At 36.9% G+C, this 20,719-nt stretch overlaps 1 protein-coding gene and 1 long non-coding RNA gene across 2 annotated transcripts in view; one reads left to right on the top strand and one right to left on the bottom strand.

The window, feature by feature from the left end:
• Positions 1-25: 25 nt before the first annotated feature.
• Positions 26-12,749, top strand: LOC148958947 (uncharacterized). Its single transcript, XR_016144260.1, has 2 exons — positions 26-482; positions 11,511-12,749. It is a non-coding gene; the product is annotated as an uncharacterized LOC148958947 (long non-coding RNA).
• A 2,634-nt stretch (positions 12,750-15,383) lies between these two features.
• LOC135693361 (pre-mRNA-splicing factor SYF1) overlaps positions 15,384-20,719 on the bottom strand; it is a 36,863-nt gene continuing 31,527 nt past the window's right edge. Inside the window, exon 27 of the mRNA XM_065211814.2 lies at positions 15,384-16,623. The gene's annotated coding sequence lies outside the window, so the exon portion shown is untranslated. The remainder of the gene's footprint in view (positions 16,624-20,719) is intronic.

Below are 20,719 nucleotides of genomic sequence, written 5' to 3' on the forward strand. Positions count from 1 at the left end.
GGTAGGGTCTCACGATCTCAAATGATTGATCCCAACTAAACTGTCATCATTTTAGCCTGAATAAATGACTTCCTCACACCGTTGTGCAAACGAAATCCTCCTCTGATGGCTGTGAAATTTCAATATATTAAACCTAGTGACCATATTGCAATCGAAGAGTTTTAATTCATGTTATCCCTTAATACACCTCAAGTTTTATGATTATATCATTTAAGCGTCGAATAAATGAGAAGCAACACGACTAAGAAAAATTTTTCTGGGGATTCCAGTAGCGTGAGCATATAGGTGCTGTGCTCGGATGCTTTATTTTTGTTTTCATTTCATTACATTGTTGATGGAAAGGTTTTAAAGAATAGGTTAGTTTTGGGGTCCAATAGACAATGGAACTGCCATTATGAAACAGTTACGAGGCTTACTCTCGTTCTACTGCCCACGTGAGAAAGAAAATGGCGGATGCTATGTGGTCGACAAAAACACGATCGGTAAGTGCTGATGCACATTCTCTTGTGTTTTTTTAATTAGGATTTTATTCTTTAATAATATGAAAGTAAGTCAATCCAAGATTCTTTGAGTGGATAACAGTTTATGATTGTTATCAGCGCGTGCCCAGTTCGTCAAAAATTTAAGGTGGTAAACAAGATTGTCATTGAATATTTTATTTTCCTTCAGGGTAACGGTTTGTCTCCTGAGCTTTCGAGTGGGGCCAAGAGAAAATGCCAGGCGGGTGCTTATAGTAAAATTGATAATGCTCCCACATCGTCCATTATTTCTCTGAAAAGATAAATGGGTCTATTTTTTGCCAAATATCTTGCTTATCGTCATCCTAGTTCTGTTATCAATACCTTTTTTGACCATATGCAAGAAACTCTATCCAATATTGCCAAAGAAAATAAGATTGCCGTCATTATGGGTGACCTCAACATAAATTTACTCAATTTTGAAAATCACACACTCAAAAGTGAATTTATTAATACTATGTTTTCCAATCACATTCAGTCATTCATACTTCATCAACCAACCAGGGTAACGGAATCAACATCTACTCTCATTGATAACATTTTTTCTAATGTTTTATCTTGCAAGTTCATAAGTGGAGATATCCTAGTTCAAATTTCAGATCACTTTCCTCAATTTTCTATTTTTAATAACTCTGCACCTATTTATGATAACTCTTCCTTTTTGGTTTATTAAAAAAACTTTGATGAATCCAGATTCCTTGATGATTATCAAAAAATGGATTTTGCATTTTTAAATGATGATGATTCTACTGCTAATTACAAATTTGATGAATTCCTAACTAACGTCAATCAGTTTGTTGATAAACATTGTCCAAAAAAGAAATTAAACAAAAAATCATTGAAACTAAGAAACAAACCATGAATTAACTACCATATCCAATGCATGATGAGGATCAGAGACAGAATATTACAGCAGTTCAAAAAATTGAGTCCTGAGAAGTTTATGCCCATTATAAACTATTTTGTAATCATGTTGTAAATGAGATAAGAATTAATAAAAAAACTTACTTTCAAAATTACTTGACAGAGAACAAATCAAATATGAAAATACTCTGGAAGGGAATCAGAAGTGTGATAAAAATAAAATCAAATTATGGAGAAACAATCCCATTCATAACTAATTATAATGGTAACAAGATAACTGATCATAGCACAATTGCTAACAACTTTAATGACTATTTTAGCAATGTTGCTAGCAAAATTACCAGTAAAATACCAAGAAATCCTAATTCTCCACTTAGATAGGTACCTAACTTCTTCCAATGGCAGCTCCTTCTTCATTTCTCATACTGTCCCTGATGAGGTTTCTTTGGTAATTCAGTCACTTAAAAAGAGTAAATCTATTGGGCCTAATAGTATTCCAATCTCTCTGCTATCAGTATTCAGTAAGATCTTTGAAAAGCTCATGCATCAATGTTTATGTAATTATATATAAAAAGCTCATGCAATATAAACTTAGCATTTGTAGTTAATAATTTTACATGTATAACCATTTACCCTGCAAGTTTGATCTTAATCAGTACTACCACACTGATTTTAGAGAGAAAGGTCACAGTCAACAATTGGATTTACCCCCTTTATTGTTGTAACATTGAATGCCTCTTCCCTAGTGATGCATTATATACGATCAAAATGGTCAAGTTCTTAAAGATCGAAATTAAAGACTAAGCAGGGAAACAATAGTCAACCTGACTGCTTTTCCTTAGAAATTACCCTGTCAAATTATGGATAAAAAGTATTGTACTGGAAACAACTTTCCTTAGTATTCTTAAAATAACATGCTAAGAACATTATCATCAAATTAAACATCAGCAAAAATATTTTGCACAAATTCTGAAGGAACTTTAATTTCATCTTTCCACAGTTTTTTATTTTTAATAAATGAAGTTGCATCCTAAAAAGCAGCAAGAATGCCTCTCTTAAAATCATGACCAGATGTAATTATCAAGGCAAAGCTATGTCTAGCAATTTTGTGAGGCAAATATTGAGTACTTCTAACGTCATTTTGTACAAAGATAGTCAGAAATCCAAGCTTTTCTTTCAAAACCATACTTTGATTCTGTACAAGAAACAGAACTTTAGTCTACGAATTGATGCCTGATGTCTTCTCAAAAGTGTTTAAAATTTTCATGACGGTGTTGTCTTATCTTGTTGTCCTTATTTCTCCATTACCTATCAGAAAATGATGGATACACAATTGAGCAGAAGCAATTAAGTTAAGATTCATCATCAAGTCCATAGCCCAATTGGCTGTCGGTGCACCCATGAATTGACGTTCCTCCTCCACTCATTCCTGTTGCAAGTCATACGACAAAGATGTTGGGTGTCACATTCACTCCATTCCTTCATACTCTTCGTGGTCTGCCTCGTCTCCTTTACCTTCCACCATCCCCTGCAGGCGCGCAACTACGGGGGGGGGGGGTCCTGGGGGTCCAGACCCCTGCCCTTTTTCTCAAAAGGGGAAAAGTGCCCTTCTTCTTGAAAAATTGCTTGAATATTTTGGTTATTACGCTAAAATGGTTGGTCATACAGTAAATAACACACTCCGGAGATGTAATGGACCTCGCAGAAATATAGATAAATGATTTAGTCAAACTTCCACGCACTTGTTGAGTCGAACGTCATCATGTTGCAGTAATAGAGTCTATCTTCAAGCCCCAACTCTACAGCGGGATAGGGCCTTTACGACCACTAGTAAAAAAGTTACAAGAAAGAAACCAAGACATTTTTCAAGACTGTCACATAGTTGACAGGGTCATAGAAGACCTTTGCATAAAACGGCGAATGCAGAGAAATATTTGCGGACTGGTATTAGCAAGCAGTAAAGATGGTACAATAAGTTGATGTTCAGCTGTTCCGTTCCTTGTCAGTATTACAAATCAGCTGAAGGCAAGACTTGGAGACAGAAACCAGCTGAAGTCAAGGCTCTTGGAACTGTTCAACCTCCTCCCATCTGTAGTGCGAAGCAAAGAATTCAATAATAATATTTTAAAGAGCAAAATGTCTTCGGATATGGAAGATGATGGGCTGCTTTTCAAAAGTGAGCTGGCGCTGGGAAAAGGAGGTGGTAGTAGGGCCGCCGAGAGGGGGACAAAGGGGCAAATTGCCCTAAGGCCTCGAGGTCTAGGGGGCCTCATAAAGCAATGAATTCCGTTTTTAAATTGAATTTATTAAAAGTAACAAAATTACACTTAAAAATTAAAACATCTTAAACGAATTAATGAATTTAAGCTATTTGCAAGGGTGTGGTGGCAAAAATTTTTGCTCGCTTCGCTCGCATTGTTTTTTCCGTTCTCCCACTCCCTCCGGCCTCCTAAACCTCTCGGCGGCAAAAAGAAGTCATGTGCATAGTTACATTAAAAGGAAAAAATAAACCACACCTCACCAAAAAATAAACCGTACACCAAAACTTTTCTCTATTGATCAGTTTTCCTTGTCTGGCGTACAATATTTACAGATGAACTGCTCATTTTTTCGGCGTACCTAAACAAATGCCCCGATGGACCTTTAATAAAGTTTAATTTTTCTTAGTGCCCTTTTTGTGTCTTGGACCCCTGCCCTCTGAAATTTCTGGTTGCGCGCCTGCCCTGTATGGTGATTTTTTTGTAAACCATCTGCACGTTTGTGATGCTCAAAGAACTTTTCCTTCATTTTCCTTCCTTCAATTTTCCTTAGTTGTCTCACCATGTTTTTCGCCAGCTCTTCTCTTTAGCTCAACAATCTTCTATAATCTTCTTTATGTTTTCATTTCAAAGGCAGCTATTTTTTCGGTTGTTCTCCAATAATGTGCAAGATTCATATCAATATAGAAAAATTGATATGAACAGTGTCTGCATAAATTAGATTTTGTTATTCATTTTAATATCCTTTGTAATCTAGATCTTGTTTAATTTTATCAGTGCACTCATTGCTGTAGTCTTTCCTTGAGTTCCTGGCCGCTTGTAACATTTCACGTGATTTTCGTACTTAGGTAACAAAATCCCTTGACGTGTTACAATCTGTTGTTCCCAATTCTCATGTTTATAGGTGTGTCGTCTTCACCTGTCGTCATGGTTTTGCTTTTTTTCTGTGTTAATTTCCATTCCGTATCGTTTCGAGGTTTTATCTAGTTTGGTAGTTATGATGCTTAACTCATTTTTTCTGCTGTCGGCCAAAAGTTCATCAGCAAAACGGTGATTGTTGATGATCACACCCAGTGGTGGAAATTCAGGCTTTCATCTGGGGGAGGGGGGGGGGGCAGGCCTACGATTATCCGACAAGATAACATCTTGTGTCATGTCTAATTTTAAGGAAACACATTTTGATGAAAATAGGTGATTTTTTGGCGGGACCCTTAAGAAATTTTTGCCATAATTAAGTAGCAAGAGACAATCCGTTTATGATTTTTGATACCAAGATCGATATCTCATCTAAGACAATTGATGATACAAGAGGTCGACCGATTACACTTTTGATAAGTAGTTCATGATAACAACATGATTGTAGTTGTGATGTTCATTTTATGCATTTTATCTTGTTTTCTTCATTGGGAAATATGTCTGAAAATAACTTTTGTTTGGAAGAATCCAATGGAAAGTTCGGCTAATCTTTACGGATTTGACATTAAATATACAATTCACAGTATTGATTTTGGTCATATATTGTTTGATTGATTATTCAGTACTGGCTAATATTTTATCAGCTTTGCTATGTTCAAATTTTGCAAAAAGGGCACAGAGAGGTTATAGAGGCCCCTGGGCTAAAAGGGAAAATCACCTGCGAGCGAAGCAAGCAGAAAATTTGGCAATTACGCCCTTTAGATTAGCTTAAAATTCCTTTTCAGTACGATTTCTTGGAGTAATTTCGACACGTTAAGCGGTTGACAATTATCCGACGAAAGCCCGAATTTGCCTGAGCCCCCCCAAACCCCCATAATTTCCGCCACTGTTCACACCTCCACATTTGACACCGCCATTAAATTCGTCAAGAGCATCCATCATCACTCTTTCCACAAACAAGTTGAAGAGAATTGGAGAGAGAATACTCTCCTGTCTGACTCCAACTGTAGCAGTAAAAAATCCACTGTATTCGTTGCAACTTAAGATCAGGGATTTAAATAATCTTAGTAATTATTCTCGATCCAATCTACTTGCATACTCTATCCTCAAGATAATAAAAGGCTTCGCGTAAAGCAGGTACCCTTAAATACATTATGTCTAATATGAAGAAGTATGCTGTACCAGCTAATGCAAGTGTGTGATAATTACTTTTTTAGTAAAGGAACTCGGATAGAATGCCAGCATTAATCATAAATTTAATTATCAATCTGCTATGACAGTACGATACGATTTACAATACTAATTGTACTTAACTCTGACTCCTGGAGCCACGACAGCCTAGTAGAATTTTTGCGAACACGCCCTTTTGTTTAGCTTAAAATGGATTTCAGAATATTTCTTGCAGTCATTTCTTGCGATCATTTAGAACGTTTTACTATTTTTAGGCATACTATTGCTACTTTTAGTTAATTCCATTCTTAAAATGGAATTCATTACTTTGTAAGCCCCCAACCCTTAAAATGATCTCGAGGCTTACTGACGTATAAAATTATATATAAAATGGGAAATACCGACGTATAAAATTGCTTTACTGCTAGTAAACTAGAAAAAGATAATTTATCAGCTAGAAGATACCGTAAAATTTATCCATATGAATCCGATGGAGTTACCGGACCCTATAAAAATCCCCTCCCCTATTCGAGTGAGGGGGCCTATTCGAGGGGCGCAAACTTCAAGAAATCAACAGAAAACTCAAACCTTTTTTGAAAAATGTAGGGACAAACAAGATCACAGCCTCCGTTATTGGGTCCAGAACAAGTGAAAATTGTTTGGTTGTGCTTTGCCTATGTGGATCAACATCACAAAGAATGATAGTCGTTATAGTTTTGCACAAGCAAGTAATAGCCACAAGAGAAGAGTGTCAACAGATGGGCAATACTGTGAAGAAATTTGAATGCAAGAAAAGATTTACATTCTCTGAATCAATTCAAAGTTTTTGTCTTAAATCTGCGATAGGGAAGAACGATGCAGTGATGTTTTTTCAAAGGTAGCAAGTGTGATCATGGTATTCTCGGCTGTTTTTGCAGAAAAATTCTTGCTACACCAATTTAAAAAGCAAGAAGCAACTAGTTTTTCAGAGCTTTCTTAAGGAGAGCTTATTTGGAACTTATTCAAGTTTTGTGCGTTTCGATCCACCCTGTTTTGTCAGTTCTAATTGGTGCGTTTCGATCCACCCTTCATTGTCAGTTCTGATTGGTGCGTTTCGATCCACCCTGTTTTGTCAATTCTGATTGGTGCATTTCGATCCAACCTGTTTTGTCAGTTCTGATTGGTGCGTTTCGATCCACCTTATTTTGTCGGTTCTGATTGGTGCGTTTCGATCCACCCTGTTTTGTCAGTTCTAATTGGTGCGTTTCGATCCAACCTGTGTTGTCAGTTCTGATTGGTGCGTTTCGATCCACCTTATTTTGTCAGTTCTGATTGGTGCGTTTCGATCAACCTTATTTTGTCGGTTCTGATTGGTGCGTTTCGATCCACCCTGTTTTGTCAGTTCTGATTGGTGCGTTTCGATCCAAACTGTTTTGCCGGTTCTGAGTGATGCGTTTCGATCCACCCGTTTTTCTCGGTTCTTCTTAGTACGTTTTGATCTACCTATTTTTGCTTTTTCTAACTGTTGTGTTTTGGGTCTCATTGGTTCGTTTCTGGTTCCGTTAGATCCGCTTGTTGCATCTTATTTGTCGGGTATGCTCGTCAAAACAATTTTTCATTTTAAAAAGTTAACAAATGCTTGGAAATAAATAATCACTTCAAAACCATACACAAGTTTTTCTTAACATCTATCCTGTTTTAAAACCATACACTGTTTTAAACAACGACCTTATCTAAATATCTTTATGATATTTTGCCATTAATTAGGGATACTAGATCATATCTTCTTAGTCAGAAAATGAAAATGATTTTTCTATATTTCATTTACATGTTTTTACTTTGTAAACAATTTTGTAGAAAAATTCTATCGCACCTGACAACGACAAGAAGAAGAAAAAGATTTTTTTTACATCTATAATGTCAAATTCTAATTATTGTCCACTTACCTAGACTTTTGTGGCGATTCCCAAGACAAACAAGTAGACTCCTTGTCGAAGACGAGAGATCGAGTTTTGATAAGGGACCAGTCATAATTAATGGCAGGGGGTGGGGTGGAAGATATTGATTTACGTCATTGTCGCTTGATTCAGAGCTGGAATCCGACAGCTGAGCTTTTTTCCCCAAAAGCATCATGGATTGTCAGCTGCTTCCCTTTTTCTCTTCTTTTAAGAGGTTTCCTTTCTTGCTTCTGCCGCACACACCATCTTTTGCAATTAATCTTACCTGGTCAGTCACCACACCCTTTCCTAGCAAAAACTCAAGGCCAGCTCTGTATATTTTGCTGCTCAGTGGACCAGGCCGTGCTGTTGAATTTCGAATGAAGAATCTACCTGCTCAATTTCATCTTGACTTCTTCACTTTTTCTCCTGGAAGCATGGCACCAATTAACGATAAGCAGCTTCTCAGGTCACGTTCAACTATTCTTTTCCTGTTCTTTCTATTTTTCTCCTTTGCACGGAGTTTCGCTTGTCAAATTTCCTGCTGGGCACACTAGCTCCAGCTCTTTTTTCAGCATATCTAGGTTCAAGAGAACATCACCCGTAACTTTGATAAACTTCCCGTAACTTTGATAAACTTCCCTTGCAATAATGCTGACCTTTTTATTAAGTTATCATGGAATGATAATTAATTTGCTTTTCATGTCTTTTTCAAAAAGTTTTGCTTTCAATGTTTTAATTTCTGTCATGAAGATCTCAATTGTTCTCAATACATTTTCCAGAACTCAAGATTATCTGGTCTTTCAAGGAATAGCTGGTATCTGGTCTTTCACTGAAAACTACCCATGATCCTCTGCATATTCTTTTACGTTTGCGGGGGGGATCTATAGAAAATTATTCTTGGATTTATGGGGGCAACATTGTAACTGAATAAATTTGAGGGGGGCGGAAATAACTTCGCTTTTCCAAAAATATCTTCCGCCCCACCCCCACCATTGAAATTTATGAGGGTGGGGCAGAGAAGTGGTCCCAAAGCTTCTACAATAGATCGATGACAAAAGGGTCTATGTAAAAATCTTCTGAACTTGATTGTTGAAATATAGAGAAGCCTCATCCACAAGATATGAACAAGTGGCAAGCATAATGAGTAGGGATCGCTTGGAGCTTATCAAAAGGTTTCTTCACTTGGAATATAATTCAAATGCCCCAGACCCTCAGGATTCCAATAGAGACAAGCTCTTCAAGGTGAGAAAGCTGTTTGAAATGCTGAGGCAGAATTGCTTCAAAGTAAAGCCTGAAGACCAGAACTCTGTGGATGAACAGATGATTCCATTTAAGGAAGAAGCATTCTCCGCCGGTACTTGCCAAAAACCCAATAAATTGGGCTATAAAGTTTTTCAAGAAATCGAGTCAGTGGATTCTGCTATGATTTCATTCTAGATGGTGCGCTAGATCCTAGTAGAGAAGAATGTGATAGCATTGGTTTTGTGTCTGGAGATATTGTGTTGAGACTCTGCTCAGCCCTGCCAAGACAAATGCGCTACAAAGCCTATTTTGACAAATATTTTACATTTTTGGAATCATTACAGAAATTGAAAGGGTGGGGAATATGGGCTGTGGGAACGATGAGGCAAGATCACATGAGAGGATGTGAGCTAAAAGGAGAGAAGGAATTGAAAAAGGAGGGAAGAGGGGCCTTTGATGCTGCTGTTGACCTGAATTCAGGCCTTACAATAGTGAGATGGTTTGACAACCGACAAGTGCATGTTGCATTGAATTATGCATATAATGAGCCTGTTGAAGCAGTAAGAAGGTGGTCCAGCAAAGAAAAGAAGCACATTGATGTGACAAGGCAGGCGATTGTTTGGATCTACAAAGCTGGCATGTTTGGAGTAGATCTGTTCGATATGTTTATGGCATCATATCGCCTTCATCACAGAAGCAAGAAGGGTTATATGAGATTTTCTTTTGGATTCTTGCAACCAGTGTCACAAATGGTTGGTGCCTATAAAAGCGTCTCTGTGCACAGAATGGTATAAAGATCGAAGAAAATAAAGGATTTGCTAGAATTCACAAGTGATGTAGCACACTCGCTTTCAAGCAATTGCATACCAAAAAGACGGGGTAGAGGCAGACCAAACACAGACACACCTTTGGAGCAGATAGCAAAAAAACCAAGAAAGGTACCGACAAGAAAGGCTCCAAATATAAACATTCGTTTTGACGGCATCGAGCACTGGCCAGAACACAGGTGCAACAGACCAAGATGCATGAATTGTGGGGAGAAGACAAGAGTTGGTTGCAGCAAATACAATTTAGGACTTAACCTCACAGCTGAAAGAAATTGTTTTAAAGAATTTCATGTTTAAAAAATGTGAAAATTTGTTAAGAAACAAGAAAGTGTTTGTGTTTTCAGTGTGTACTTCTGCAAAACCAGGTGCAACAAAAAGAGTTTGAATTGGGAATGATGGAGATAACATATGGGTCTCTTTGAGAGATATTTATCAGTGATCTCTAAGATGTGATCTTGCAAGATTTTGTGGGGCTTCCACCTAACACATTTTGGTATGTGGCTGTCTATAGTAGATATTGCAAAGCTTTTATTTACAGTACTTTCAAATTTTAGAATCTGTCTCAATCAGTCAAAAAACTATAAATGCATAAGTCATTGTTTCGGTTACCCTTGCCCCCCCCCAAAAGACATTAACAGCCACAATATTAACAAAATAAATTGTTCACCCCTTCATTCTTCAATTTGAAATTGACATCTTGCTTTGATTTGAGTTTTACTAAGGTGCTCAAAATACTGTTAATAAAGCGCAACAAGAGCAATTTACTAGATACTAGAAACGACAAGCATCTAGTCAAGTTGCCTCAAGTGAAAACAAAATTTAGACGCAAAGGTTTTTACTATCAAGCAGGAATAGAATTTAATGACTTGCCACTAAGTGCCAGAAAGATTTAATTTAGAACTATTTTAGACGATTTTTAGAAACTCGTTTAATTTGATGTAAAATCATTATATCTTTAGATTGGACTGTATTGAACTCTTGTAATCAGTTTTTAGATCTTTTACCATTGATTTATTAAGTATCAGGACCCTAATGATAACAGTATATATTGTACTGATAGGTTATCCTGTTAAAACATTTGATTATTAGTATTGACTCAAAGGGCAATTTTTCTTTTGATGTTATTGTTAGTTTTTCCTGTGAAAAAGCAACTGTAAATTATTTAATTAAAATGTGAATGAACTTTCTAAGTCTGCTTTCCACTGAATTTTTTCTTATTTTCTTAAGAAAATAAAAGAGATTCGATCAAATAAGGGGAATAATCAGAATTTTTGAATAGTAAAACGAGCTAGACAAAAAATCATGTTAATAATCAAAATGAGAAACTTCTTCATAATGATTTTTCATGAATTTTATTGATTTGCAAAAAACTAGCAAAAAATTATTCATGAAGAATTTTATTGTAATAAATTCATTGTAAAAATACTTCTGCTTTAATAAAAGGGAGAAACGGGAAGAAAATTTAAAAAAAAAACCGGGAAACCGAAAGAAAGCAAGCGAAACCCGGAGCCTCCCGAAAAAACCAAGAAAGTTAACAGGTCTTATGCTAGTTTAGGCACGATTTTAGGCCATGAGGGCTGTCTGATTATCTATGAAGTCTACAATTTGTTCATTAGTAACCAAGGGAAAACAGCCATAAAACGACATTGGGATTTTCTTAAACGATCTCTAGGACACTCTATCCTTACCATCCGGCTAGCACCGCAATGCGAGCCAACTGTGCATGCAGATTGCAGCGTAAACTGTAAAGTTTCTTGCTCTCATTACAAGTAGTAATATGTGCATTATTTTTGTTAGGTTGACTACGAGTCGTCGTACCAAGAAGTAGAAGGGAAGACAGCAAAGGAATTCTTGAGCAGCAATTGTGTGCAAGCGATGAATACAAAGCCTACGTCACTGCAAAATCTGCTTAGTAACCAAAGTAGCGGTATTGGTTTTTGTTCAGCTTTGGCATATTTGAAAGCATAACTTGACACTTTTACAAACTAAAGAATAACCCCAGATTGTTAGCCAGTTGTTGATATCAGTGAAGTTAAAACATCCCACAAGAGGCAGCTTTATTTCAAACAGCATGGCTCTTGAAACAAAGCCAATTGAATAGACAATATAGAAATAGGCGTTTCTAACTATCCCTTAAGAACGCGCCCTTTTCAGTCCAGTTACAATAAACACAAGACTTATCCAGGTGACCGATTAGGCCCGGGTTAAAGGAGACAAGCTCCAAAAAGATCAGAGATCCAAAAAGTGACTTTAAGTTGACTTCCCATCGGTATTATTAGCGAGTGAGACCCTTGTAAAGGTTCGTTTAATAGCGCATTTTATGAGATTGGATGAGAGACTGGTAGCAAATGTTAATAGAAATATGTATAAAAGTTGTTTGAGTACTCTGTGACAATATATGATAGAGCGTACAACATTTTCGTTAAAGATCGGGGAATCTACATATTTTCAAATGTGCTAGATCAAATAATTTTAAGGGGACCATGCTCGTGAAATGTGCGTAAATTTGAAACAGGGGTGTATGACCACTCTTTTTGAAGGGAGGGGGTAATTTTTCTGTAATTCACAGCAAAAAACTGCGTTGCCCGCTGATAAATGTACTGTTTGGTTGTAGGGTGTTGTAAACGTATATAAGATGCTAATTAAAAGTATCTATTTATTCTTTAAAGTTGTTATTAAATTTTTAAAATTTTGCTTAAACTGGTTAGATTTAAAGGCTTTTATACTTTTTGTAGTGGCGTTCCCATATTCAGTTAGGCACCTTATGATTACCTACCAGCGTAGATTCATTCTACGTTCTCATCTAAACGTGATCTCCTTTTACGTTCTTCCTTGTAAACAACCAGCTACTCTGGCAAGGGGAATCATTGGCAAAGTGAGGCTTTAGAAATCTGCTATTGAATTTCCTTTGTCAAAGGCGAGAAGTCTTTGTGCAGCTAAATTCGGTTGAAACATATTTTTTGTTGCTTAGTTATTTAATCGATTTAATTGTGCATTTGTAAAATTGTTATTTGAATTATGAACTTCTGCCTAGAATTTTTCACTTATTTTTCCTGGTTTTCTTTGCGTAAATAAATGATAATTTATGTGATCCGGCCCAGACATTCCTCTGTTTACACAAAGAGAGCCTTTTGTCTCAAGTTGAATAGGCAGTGTTTCAACTAACAGTTGCAATTCTGGCGAAAGTATACATTGTATCAATTATTACGTTGTACCACAGGATGCAGGAGACTGTGCTCTTCCTTCTGGTTTTTTCGCTGAGACGATCGGACCATGTATGGCAAAGTTATTCGGATTTTACTCAGTTTTGACCGAGGGGGATTCAGGATTGCACAAAGCAGTTCAGAAAAAACAATAGGCTTGTGAGTCCCAGAGTTTGTAAAGATCTCAGTTTTTGGTGATTTACTCCTAAACTATAATAGCTATGAATTTCTAGTTTAATTCATGAGACGGGCCGTTCGATGCTCGATTTTTTGAGCCGTTTCCCGTATTTTTAGGACCAGTTTTAGCCGAGTTATCAAGGATTTTGTCTCGAAAATCGCCAAAAAATGGTTTTTTGGACTTTAAAAATCGAAAACAGCCGCTAAAAATTCGCTGATACTTTCTAAAAATCGAGCCAAAAATCACCTAAATTCTGATATATAGCTTGCTCTGTTTGAAGCTCGCGTTTCTTTTTAAAATCGATTTTTCCGAAAAGTCCACTTTTCAAATTTTCTCAAATTTGCATCGCAGCGTCCAGGCCTGGCCAAAGCCGTTGCTGCGATGGCGACTTATACTTTATACTTAAAAACGGTATTTTTTGGAGTTTTAAAGCGGGGGTAAGCTTTTTACATGCTAAACAAACTGTTTTAAGTCGATTTAGATGCAATTACAGTGTAATCGCTTGATTTTAAATCATTTTGAAAAACTTCAGTACATGTCACTAGCCGCCCGTAGCCTGGTCAGCTTTAATAGAGAGAACCACACGAATATCGCTCTATATTCGCATATCAAGAGCGTTGATCATTTAACAGCCGTTTACACACTCTCTTGTTGCATGTTGAATCTGTTTAATCTTTTACAAAGGGATTAATTGCAACAAAATCTTTGCAACTTCACTTTTCCTCGATATGAAGGTCTGGGAATCCCCTTCCATTGGTATATTCAGGCTTGCAAACTTTCTATTGTCTTACCGGGTTACCCTCTAGTTTTTGCCCTTCTAAGGCTTTAATATCAATATGATTGAGAGAAATAGAGCAAAGATGCACTTATCTATCGACTCAAACGCTTAAAAAGCGAATATCGAGCGATTTTCGTGTGTTTCTCTCCATTAAAGCTGATCGGGCGACGGGCGGCTAGTGACATTATGAAAAAGTTTAGTACATGTCACTAGCCGCCCGTCGCCCGATCAGCTTTAATGGAGAGAAACACACGAAAATCGCTCGATATTCGCTTTTTAAGCGTTTGAGTCGATAGATAAGTGCATCTTTGCTCTATTTCTCTCAATCATATTGATATTAAAGCCTTAGAAGGGCAAAAACTAGAGGGTAACCCGGTAAGACAATAGAAAGTTTGCAAGCCTGAATATACCAATGGAAGGGGATTCCCAGACCTTCATATCGAGGAAAAGTGAAGTTGCAAAGATTTTGTTGCAATTAATCCCTTTGTAAAAGATTAAACAGATTCAACATGCAACAAGAGAGTGTGTAAACGGCTGTTAAATGATCAACGCTCTTGATATGCGAATATAGAGCGATATTCGTGTGGTTCTCTCTATTAAAGCTGACCAGGCTACGGGCGGCTAGTGACAGGTACTGAAGTTTTTCAAAATGATTTAAAATCAAGCGATTACACTGTAATTGCATCTAATTCGACTTAAAACAGTTGGCTTAGCATGTAAAAAGCTTACCCCCGCTTTAAAACTCCAAAAAATACCGTTTTTAAGTATAAAGTATAAGTCGCCATCGCAGCAACGGCTTTGGCCAGGCCTGGACGCTGCGATGCAAATTTGAGAAAATTTGAAAAGTGGACTTTTCGGAAAAATCGATTTTAAAAAGAAACGCGAGCTTCAAACAGAGCAAGCTATATATCAGAATTTAGGTGATTTTTGGCTCGATTTTTAGAAAGTATCAGCGAATTTTTAGCGGCTGTTTTCGATTTTTAAAGTCCAAAAAACCATTTTTTGGCGATTTTCGAGACAAAATCCTTGATAACTCGGCTAAAACTGGTCCTAAAAATACGGGAAACGGCTCAAAAAATCGAGCATCGAACGGCCCGTCTCATGAATTAAACTAGAAATTCATAGCTATTATAGTTTAGGAGTAAATCACCAAAAACTGAGATCTTTACAAACTCTGGGAATCACAAGCCTATTGTTTTTTCTGAACTGCTTTGTGCAATTCTGAATCCCCCTCGGTCAAAACTGAGTAAAATCCGAATAACTTTGCCATACATGGTCCGATCGTCTCAGCGAAAAAACCAGAAGGAAGAGCACAGTCTCCTGCATCCTGTGGTACAACGTAATAATTGATACAATGTATACTTTCGCCAGAATTGCAACTGTTAGTTGAAACACTGCCTATTCAACTTGAGACAAAAGGCTCTCTTTGTGTAAACAGAGGAATGTCTGGGCCGGATCACATAAATTATCATTTATTTACGCAAAGAAAACCAGGAAAAATAAGTGAAAAATTCTAGGCAGAAGTTCATAATTCAAATAACAATTTTACAAATGCACAATTAAATCGATTAAATAACTAAGCAACAAAAAATATGTTTCAACCGAATTTAGCTGCACAAAGACTTCTCGCCTTTGACAAAGGAAATTCAATAGCAGATTTCTAAAGCCTCACTTTGCCAATGATTCCCCTTGCCAGAGTAGCTGGTTGTTTACAAGGAAGAACGTAAAAGGAGATCACGTTTAGATGAGAACGTAGAATGAATCTACGCTGGTAGGTAATCATAAGGTGCCTAACTGAATATGGGAACGCCACTACAAAAAGTATAAAAGCCTTTAAATCTAACCAGTTTAAGCAAAATTTTAAAAATTTAATAACAACTTTAAAGAATAAATAGATACTTTTAATTAGCATCTTATATACGTTTACAACACCCTACAACCAAACAGTACATTTATCAGCGGGCAACGCAGTTTTTTGCTGTGAATAACAGAAAAATTACCCCCTCCCTTCAAAAAGAGTGGTCATACACCCCTGTTTCAAATTTACGCACATTTCACGAGCATGGTCCCCTTAAAATTATTTGATCTAGCACATTTTGAAAATATGTAGATTCCCCGATCTTTAACGAAAATGTTGTACGCTCTATCATATATTGTCACAGAGTACTCAAACAACTTTTATACATATTTCTATTAACATTTGCTACCAGTCTCTCATCCAATCTCATAAAATGCGCTATTAAACGAACCTTTACAAGGGTCTCACTCGCTAATAATACCGATGGGAAGTCAACTTAAAGTCACTTTTTGGATCTCTGATCTTTTTGGAGCTTGTCTCCTTTAACCCGGGCCTAATCGGTCACCTGGATAAGTCTTGTGTTTATTGTAACTGGACTGAAAAGGGCGCGTTCTTAAGGGATAGTTAGAAACGCCTATTTCTATATTGTCTATTCAATTGGCTTTGTTTCAAGAGCCATGCTGTTTGAAATAAAGCTGCCTCTTGTGGGATGTTTTAACTTCACTGATAGCAACAACTGGCTAACAATCTGGGGTTATTCTTTAGTTTGTAAAAGTGTCAAGTTATGCTTTCAAATATGCCAAAGCTGAACAAAAACCAATACCGCTACTTTGGTTACTAAGCAGATTTTGCAGTGACGTAGGCTTTGTATTCATCGCTTGCACACAATTGCTGCATAAGAATTCCTTTGCTGTCTTCCCTTCTACTTCTTGGTACGACGACTCGTAGTCAACCTAACAAAAATAATGCACATATTACTACTTGTAATGAGAGCAAGAAACTTTACAGTTTACGCTGCAATTTGCATGCACAGTTGGCTCGCATTGCGGTGCTAGCCGGATGGTAAGGATAGAGTGCCCTAGAGATCGTTTAAGAAAATCCCAATGTCGTTTTATGGCTGTTTTCCCTTGGTTACTAATGAACAAATTGTAGACTTCATAGATAATCAGACAGCCCTCATGGCCTAAAATCGTGCCTAAACTAGCATAAGACCTGTTAACTTTCTTGGTTTTTTCGGGAGGCTCCGGGTTTCGCTTGCTTTCTTTCGGTTTCCCGGTTTTTTTTTAAATTTTCTTCCCGTTTCTCCCTTTTATTAAAGTAGAAGTATTTTTACAATGAATTTATTACAATAAAATTTATCATGAATAATTTTTTGCTAGTTTTTTGCAAATCAACAAAATTCACGAAAAATCATTATGAAGTAGTTTCTCATTTTGATTATTAACATGATTTTTTGTCTAGCTCGTTTTACTATTCAAAAATTCTGATTATTACCCTTATTTGATCGAATCTCTTTTATTTTCATAAGAAAATAAGAAAAAATTCAGTGGAAAGCAGACTTAGAAAGTTCACTCACATTTTAATTAAATAATTTACAGTTGCTTTTTTACAGGAAAAACTAACAATAACATCAAAAGAAAAGTTGACTTATGCTCATGCACAGATGTTGATATAATTATAATGATTATCCTAGAAAAATTTTTGTCCGTACAATTTCGAACTTCTCAGATTTTCGAACTATCAAGCTTTTTGCCGCTACAAAAGGTGGTAAGATTATCAAAGTTTAAAGCAGGCTGTTCCAGAGGGTGCTACCGCTAAAGACAATTGAGTTGATCATCTAGGTTTTAGTTACTGCCCATTGCAGCATAAACAGGAAACCTTAGATTACTGGAGCCAGCTTCTTTTGCTAAAAATCATTCTACATAAAGGAAGGAGTTTTGTTATCTTCAAAAGTAGCAAAAAAATCACAAGCAGTAGTTTTAAGTTTATTTTAGTTTTTTATTTTTATAGACCTATATCTTCCGCCCCATCCCCTGCCATTAACTACGATTGTTCCTATATCAAAACTCGATGTATCGTCTTCGACAAGGAGTCTACTTCTTTGCCTTGGGAATCGCCACAAAAGTCTAGGTAAGTGGACAATAATTAGAATTTGACATTATAGATGTAAAAAAAATCTTTTTTCTTCTTCTTGTCGTTGTCAGGTGCGATAGAATTCTTCTACAAAATTTTTTACAAAGGAAAAACATGTAAATGAAATATAGAAAAATATCAGTCATCATTTTCTGACTAAGAATATATGATCTAGTATCCCTAATTAATGGCAAAATATCATAAAGATATTTAGATTAGGTCGTTGTTTAATGTAATGTGACAGTGACGGTGGAAAGTAAAGAGCTTGGTTTGGTCAGAAAGGCCTAGGATTAACAGGATAAATGTTAAGAAAAACTTGTATGTTTTTAAGGTATGTTTTAAAATGATTGTTTATTTCAAAGCATCTGTTAATATCTATTTATCGGATTGAAACGCACCAATCAGGGCTGCAAAATAGGGTTGATCGAAACACACCAATCAGAACCGACAAATTAGGGTGGATCGAAACGCACCAATGTGACCCGACAAAACAGGGTGGATCGAAACGGACCAATCAGAACTGATAAAACTTGTTGGATCGAAACGCACCAATCAGAACCGACAATGAAGGGTGGATCGAAACGCACCAATCAGAACCGACAAAGCAAGGAGGATCGAAACGCACCAATCAGAACCGACAATGAAGGGTGGATCGAAACGCACCAATCAGAACTGACAATGCAGGGTGGATCGAAACGCACCAATCAGAACCGACAATGAAGGGTGGATCGAAACGCACCAACCAAAACCGACAAAGCAGGGAGGATCGAAACGCACCAATCAGTACCGACAAAACAGGGTGGATCGAAACGCACCAATCAGAACTGACAAAGCAGGGTGGATCGAAACGCACCAATCAAAACCGACAGAACAGGGTGGATCGAAACGCACCGATCAGAACCGACAAATTAGGGTGGATCGAAACGTAAAAAATTGGAGAACTGTGCTGCCACACGTAGGGTTTTCTACCTACAGTAGGGATTTTTAGGGTTTTGTAGGTTGTAGAGAAAACCTACGGTATAAACCTTGAAATGTAGGTATTTCTTCGAAATTTGTAGGTAGATTTTTTCAGAAAGTGCAAGTGGGCTCCAGGCCAGAGAAACCACAATTAGAAAGTGTGCGAAAATTATGTCGTAGTGCAAAAATTAGTTCTAAAAGTATTGTTTCTCTATTCTAAAGATTTTTGGGACCAAAAAATAGAAGAGCAGCCTCCATCTACCATGAATTTTTCGTTGGTTTGCCCCACCTGAGCGATTTGAAATACAGCTATAGAACAATAGGATTCAAATATAAAAATATAAAATGGATCTTTCTTAACATGCAATGCCCCAATTGCAAACATCCAGCAACAGCATTGGAAAATAGACACCGCCGAAGGCCTTCCGTAGGTAAAAAGTGGGTTTTTTTCAAAATTCGTAGAGAATTGTGGGTAGAAAATTGAGTTGCTGTGTAGGTTGTGCGTAGGTATAAATTTGTAAGGTGATAGGTAGAATTGTTATATTGTGCGTGGCAGCACTGGGTTCAATGGAGAAGTTCAAAATAAGCTCTCCTTTAAAAAGGTTCTCAAAAACTAGTTGCTTCTTGCTTTTTAAATTGGTTTAGCAAGATTTTTTCTCAAAAACAGCCGAAAATACCATGATCCCACTTGCTACCTTTGAAAAAACATTACTGCATCGTTCTTCCCCATCGCAGATTCAAGACAACAACTGTGAATTGATTCAGAGAATGTAAATCTTTTCTTGCATTCAAATTCCTTCACAGTATTGCCCATGTGTTGACACTCTTCTCTTGTGGCTATTACTTGCTTGTGCAAAACTATGGCGACTTTCATTCTCTGTGATGTTGCTCCACATAGGAAAAGCACAACCAAACAATTTTCACTTTTTCTGGACCCAATAACGGATGCTGTGATCTTGTTTGTCTCTACATTTTGCAAGAAAGGTTTGAGTTTTCTGTTGATTTCTTGAAGTTTGCACCCCTCACATAGGCCCCCTCACTCGAATAGGTGCCCCCTAAAATGCTGAAATTAGTTATAGCTCCGGGTTGTTTGATTGAGGAAATACGGAAATAAAAAATAATGGAACTTACTAATATGATCAATTTAGAACGTTTGGATTTAAGCAAATTATTTGTTGTCATGGAACCCTTTATGGGCTGTTAAACTCTCTTTTTGATCTTCCATGGTCAAAAAAGTAAAAATCCTGGCAGTGATGTAAATCACTGAATCTGACTGTTCAAGTGATCTTCATTCTAATGGCGGGAAATTATGTAAAACCGTAACTGTGTGCAGTGGCGGGGTGGCTATGTTTTCCCTGGGGTGGCCAAGTCGATTTTTGCGCCCTATCTATACATCGTCACATATATCGTGGCTATATAAAGGCATGTGTTTCTAGAAGCGAAATCGATTTTTGCAACTTGAATGCAAAATTTCATAAATAAAGTTTGACTAAAAATGCGAATATGAACGGAAAAGTTATGTAATCCTAACATTTGACCTTCTCGATCGTGGTTCGGTAAAATATCAAGCTATTTTGAATTGGCTTATAAGCGTGTCATCGCATATATAATATATGATATACAAACATGGTTCAAGTTTGTTATTCTTTAGTAGTTATTAAATAGTAGTTTTTTCAACAACTTGAAAGTTTCGGGCGTTGAATCGCACTAATGAATCGGACAGAGGCGGCGGCCACAGAATAGAATCTGGGGTTGGGCTAAGGATCAAGTTTAGTGACAAAGGAGGACCCACCATGGTTGGGTCTGACGCGGAAGAAAATTTTTGAAATCAAGCCTTCTAGAATGGCTAAAAATGCATCTCCCAGAATAAAATTTAACAAATCACTACACCACTCAGAATAGACAGTTCGACGATGCTCAGAAAAACATTGATTTTTGATTTTTAGAAAAAATTTTGGA

This window comes from Rhopilema esculentum, chromosome 11, assembly GCF_057945365.1.
Source record: "Rhopilema esculentum isolate cy_ngs chromosome 11, ASM5794536v1, whole genome shotgun sequence".
Classification (NCBI taxonomy): domain Eukaryota; kingdom Metazoa; phylum Cnidaria; class Scyphozoa; order Rhizostomeae; family Rhizostomatidae; genus Rhopilema; species Rhopilema esculentum.